The following is a 5,959-nucleotide window of genomic DNA, read 5'->3' on the forward strand; positions in this document are numbered from 1 at the left end:
CAGTAAAATTTAGAATATAGGTAACTTATTTGAGTTTAGATCTATCGTCAATTGATTTACTCTTTTAAGCAACCTGCACGTAATTGTATCACAGTTCTATGATCTTGATGTGGGCACTGTGGAGAGGATTGAGATAAGACCAAGAAGAGTCAAAAACAGCTTTTTCGGAAGTGATACCTGGAACCTTAACCAGGTAGGTGGGCAAAAGGTAAAGTCTGCATACGAGCCAAGTGGCCCATCAGGCCGGAGCTTATCCTGGTTTCAGCAGTATGAAGTGACCAGGAGTATTTCTAATCCCCCCTGGATGGGATGCCAGTCCATCGCAAGTTTCCGTGAGAGTAAAGTGTCTTGCCCAACAAAATAACACAATGTCCCCGGCCAGGGAGAGAGGAACAGCAGTGTATGACTGTTTTTATTATTATTAAATTCCATTCCATACACGACATATAATACTTAAAATACATTTAGTACAATTCATTGCTCAGTTATATATTATTACTTTGTTTGCATGCGTTTACTAATTTATGAACGAAACATAAATTACCTACAATACGTTACTTTCTCACTTACCTACCTACCTATCTACCTGCCTATTTACTTCATTTATGCTTGCTTGCTTACGTTTGCCACTGTGGGCGAAAGACTGGTTTATATTGACAAACAGGCGGAAAATATGCGCATGTTTAGACCTGGTATCTACAGTAAGAGTAATACAAATAAGTAGCTCTAAACTAGCCATTAATTTCGTGTTACTCAAATGCTCAGAACATGTCACTTAAAGAATATTTGGTTTGTTTTTGTATCAGGTGAAGGTTACAAAGGGAGACGAAACGCGAACTGCAGTGTTCAAGGAAACCATTCCAGTATGGCCCTCAAACATCCGCTGGTATTCTGGTACGTCCTGACGCCAAAACAACAGCTGGAAAATATTATTTGTTCTAGAAATCTAATGCCCATGTGTACTCTTAAAACTAGCCCTTTTAAGCTAAAACTTTCCAATGCACACATAGTAGTCTAATTGGTAAGTAATTGGTTTGGGTTTGGTTTTAGGACACTCAATTGAAAACCACTCTATGCCCAAGGTTTCCTAGTACCCTATGGTAATTTTCTGAACTCTATTATTAGTATAGGTAATCGTATGAAAGCGAGTGCAATTAAGGACTACACCACGAGTAATGTTAAAAAATTGTACGATTGCTCATTTATACGCCTACCCGCTATATATTATGCATTGTATTGGATTTACTTTTAAGTGTGATTATGCATTTGATATATTTTATCCACTTTAACTTGTAGGTTACTTAGATACTAGTCAGTTACACATGACCCCTCAAGCATGTAATGCTTTTAATCTCATCGTGTTTAAATAAAGGATCAAACTTACTTACTTACCCCTCCCCCGAAAGTTGACGCTCACGCGTCTAGCCGTCTCTTCTCGCGGAGGAACGTAGACCAGACTCGAGAGAGTGGCGGAAATCGAGACTTCATCAGAGAAGGGAGAGTACTTTTCCTATTCATGCTCTCTTGACCGCACTGAGTAATAATAGTAATATTAAAGTGTAACACAAACAGCTATACGAAGTCAATTTAATAAACTTATCTCGTATTTTGCTTTGCAGCTAGAGCCTGGCTTAATCCATACGGTAAGTAAATGAGAATGACGCAAAAAAATATAAATAAATTTAAATATGATGAAAGAAATTAGTGAGCTAAAGTTAAGAAACCATTCTAATGAGGGTGTTTAGATCTACTTAGAAGCCGCTGCGTTCAGAACCGCTGTGTTTTGGCCTTGGACCCGAAATTCTCAATCGAAAGCTTTCAATCGTCAACGGCTTAAAACTGTATTTATTATAATAACTTCGGTGATTTACAAGGATTTCCAGCCCTGAGAAAAACCGAAATTGAACACGTGTGTAAACTTACGATAATTTAACTGTAATGATATCAATGACGTGATGTTTGATATCAAGGCATGCTTGACCCTTTCACCGTACTTAAATTTGTTGGTGTTAATCGAAACATCTTCAGATGTTCCTGGAAAGTCTTCTGCAACTTCGGTAATCTTCGGAAATTTTCGGAAAATGTCCTCGGAAACGTGCGTGGGCTTAGGAATCATTTGGAGAATACTTAAAAATTTTCGGAAACTGGTCGGAAGTCTTCCAAAAATCGTCAAAAACGTCGTTATTTTTGTTTATGTAATAAACAAAATAATACATGGTTGATTTTAGATATGGAATTTCTATTCTCGTGATCAACTTTATATCTTAGGAGTGAGCGCAGCTCACTCGTAAGATATCCAGTAGAACACTTGAAGTTCCTTATCTACGATTACCCATGCATATATGTACGTATCATTCTAGAAAAGATGCATGTGGAGCCTGTCTTATTTCATTGCATGTTCCTTTCATGTTCATTCTGTTTATTTCAACAGTTTCCTACTCGGTCAAAGTTTACGGATCGGACACAGAAACTAAAAATATTTTGTCAATGGCTGTTGTGATTGAAGGAGAAGATGACACAGAAACTAAATTCAAATACTTGACCAACAAAGCGACAGAAGGGTATGAAATGCTCATCATGTCCTCAGCCGAAATGGCGGGCCCCGGTCGGAGGGGGCGGGGGGAGACCTCGGGAGTTATCATCGCACCTCTTTGTGGATAAAACTCGTGGTTTGGTATAGCTTGGCTTGGCATGTTTAATAAATTGACAAATGTTTATCCTGGCAGCTGGAAACACAATACGTTTGGAATCAGAGAGAACTGATACCTTTTATAGGTGAAGAAGGGGGAGACGGCATGGCCGAGTGGTTAGGGCGCTCTGACCACTAAGCTGGATTTGTTTTTCAGTAGACCCTAGTTCAACTCTTCGGCAACGCTTGTAAATAGCCAAGTGTTCTGCCTCCTTCCAGTTGGGATTTGCAACTATGTTATGTTCATTTGCATTATTTGTTTCATCATTTGGTTTCTTTGGCCCTGAAAAGCCCCATCGTATTTATTTATTTATTTATTTACTTATTTATTCATTGATGTAAAAAGAATTCCAGCAGCGCCCACAAAATGCGATTCCGGTCCTCTTTCTCGTCGCCAGTGCCTCCGTTTCTTTTGGTCATGTGGTCGGCAATTTTAAAACGAGTAGCACTGGGATCGAGAACTGGGACTACCGATGATAGCTCTCGTCAAATTTATCTCCCGTACGGTTACAGGGAGGAAAAATCTATAAAAATCGGTTCTTATCGCCAATTTTCTCTTGTTTACTCCCTTTAGTAACCAACTCGTCATCAAAGGCAGTTTCAGGGATATTAATGTGGGTATTATCGAATGGATTCGGGTAAGAACAGCGACAATAATTGATTGGACTCTTAAAGAGGTACAGTGATATTTCCGGTAAAAGTATCTTTAGTGACGTAGTTCAAAAAGTTCAGGCACTGGCACTTGAAGTAATTTACCCCTACAAAGGTTGCTTAGAGCGGTTTTCAATTGTGTGTTGTAAAACCAAAACCGATGACATCCCTCTGACCAACCATAAAGGAGGTAGCCAGTCCAATTAACCAATCAACACTCGAAGCAAATGCATGAAGTCGGCCCGAAGCGCGGGAAAATCTGCGCGAACGAGTTATACAGGCCTGCAAATGATCTCGGGACTGCAAATCATCCCCAAATTGTACCGCAAAAGATCCCCCGGACCAGAAATTGTCGCTTCGCTATTTTAAGCCAATTACTCATTTAGCGTGGTAATTTAAAACCAAAGAAAATGGCCCGCTGCATGATCTACTAGCACTAAACTGAAACTTTACTCTTGCCTCTACCCCGTTTTATTGATTCCAAGGGTCGCCGAGTAATATTTGTTTTGCTTGTGTATCAGGTAAAGGTTACAAAGGGAAAGGAGACAGTAACTGCAGTGTTCAATGAAAAGAGTACCGCATTTAATCTAAATAATTATCGAGGTAGGTCAGATCAGCTGACTTGAAACTAGTCAAAATAGTATTTACTTTTTTGTTTTTGTTGTCAGAAGTGTTTTAGCTCTCGTAAGCTTGTAATATTTTTTCCCTGCTAGCAGCTGTTATTGTTTTGAGGCTAAGGGCATTGTTTCTGTTGTTTTGTCTATTTTCCTCTCAAAGGGTATCAAGCCATTCGTATGAGACCTTGCGAGAGCTACCACCCGACCCCTTGTTGTTGGCTCCCTAGACTCAAGTTGTTATGGGAACATGCTTCACTTCTCGAATACAGCCAATTTGGGTTTTAATTTTCCTAGTTAGCGGTCTGAATTACCATGAAAGTATTGATCAAAAAAAATTATGACAACACTTCGAAGATAGAATTGATATTCCTACTTAATTCAAGTCCTATTTTTTCTTTTGATTTCCACTGTATATTGGTTTCGCGTTTTTCATCTATCTGTAGGAAATTTGGTGGCCAAAGATAAATTTTATAACATTAACTGAGTAAATAAAGCAGTATCGGACTAATAATACTTTCAAGGAAAGTTGGCTGTATAATGCTGTAAGCTGATTAAAGTTCGAACTAATAGAGACAGTTATTGATTATCAGTTAAATAAAATGATTTTGCATTTTGTTTTGCAGCTAGGGCACAGGCGTCTAGCCCACCGTCTGGGTCATAACGGTCAGCGGAATGGGAACGGAGCACAAAAAGCATGCGCATAATCTGCAATGAGAGGAAACGAGTGAAAAAAAATAAATAAAAGATTTATGATTGAAGTTTCTTTTACGACTTATTCAAGTCCAGTTCTTAAGTTTCACGGATTCCCAGACGGTTACAGTGAAATCGTTATTTCTCAGTGGGTTTGAAACTTGCTCGGTATAAGAAGGGACTTTAGATATCTTGAGCGCTTACCATCTGTGTAGAAAACCAGCAAACAAAATGAGAAGGGATGAGTGTGTACCATTTGACAACATTTGAAAACCTTCCATTGGAAAGAACATTCTCGACTCCAGAGCTACTCTCTTTTGCGCATGCCTGATGGCTTCGTGTCTTATATACCTAGTCCAGAACGCGAAGGTCTGGGGCGGGAATAGTGGAAAGGACTGTTTCCATTTCCCAGTTTCCCACCGAAACGACTGCGTATTTCCCGGCGGGCTGAAGTTGTCTTCCAATTCACTACAGAATCTCCTGCTGCCAATTCCCCCGCTAGAAGTACACTACCAATTTGTTTCCCTTTTGATTTTATACAACTGCTGCAATCACTAGCTTTCTAACCCCGCACGCAACCGGAAAATATCATTTGCGCACTTGCAGAACTAAACAGCACAAATGTAATATGGTTTACGTATCAAGACTTACTTAGAAGCACGCATAACTATGGATTTTCACACGGTAATAACTTTTTAGGAATGCTTTCGCTATTTTCCAAACAATATAACATTGAATGCTTTTCGAACGCATATTTCATCTCTTGGTATTAGAACCCTGTCTCTTAAACATTGGATGGAAATATAATCCCTAACATGTGAGTCATGGCTCGTAAACGTACTGCCAACTTGCCACGACGTCTAATATTTGGGTCCAATAACTTGTTATGTAGTGCCTTGGTAGTTTTTGGCTGATATCAAAAGATACCACAGTCGCCAAAACCTTCATCTCTCGCTAATAGAATCACGTCTCTTTCACGGGTCGAAAAGAGTATGATGTCAAACTTCGGATAGGTATTACTTATATTCCACCATCTTGAAACTAGATTCAACCTTTGGGATCTAATGTCTGTTACTGTAGGACCTTGCCAACAGTAGTCATCTTGATATTCAGTCCGCAAAAAGGACCAAGGTACAACACAAAACGTTATTAGACTCGAAAAAGTGGACATAGTTTTAAGACAAGAATTGGTTGGAAGCTGCCGGGAGGTTGGTGAAAAAGTGCTGGGAAACTTGGAGTGATAAATTACAACATGGCTTTTAACACAGTATTCAGTCTCGGACCACTTCAAGATTATGTAATGTACTGCTCA

At 39.3% G+C, this 5,959-nt stretch overlaps 1 long non-coding RNA gene across 1 annotated transcript; it reads left to right on the top strand.

Moving 5' to 3' along the window:
- The first annotated feature begins 756 nt into the window (after positions 1-756).
- LOC149113611 (uncharacterized) lies at positions 757-4,715 on the top strand. Its single transcript, XR_016206620.1, has 6 exons — positions 757-894; positions 1,620-1,643; positions 2,432-2,561; positions 3,264-3,366; positions 3,862-3,943; positions 4,581-4,715. It is a non-coding gene; the product is annotated as an uncharacterized LOC149113611 (long non-coding RNA).
- Positions 4,716-5,959: the final 1,244 nt, after the last annotated feature.

This window comes from Orbicella faveolata, unplaced genomic scaffold (genome assembly GCF_042242905.1).
Source record: "Orbicella faveolata isolate gen_17 unplaced genomic scaffold, um_ofav_v1 contig_14, whole genome shotgun sequence".
NCBI lineage: Eukaryota > Metazoa > Cnidaria > Anthozoa > Scleractinia > Merulinidae > Orbicella > Orbicella faveolata.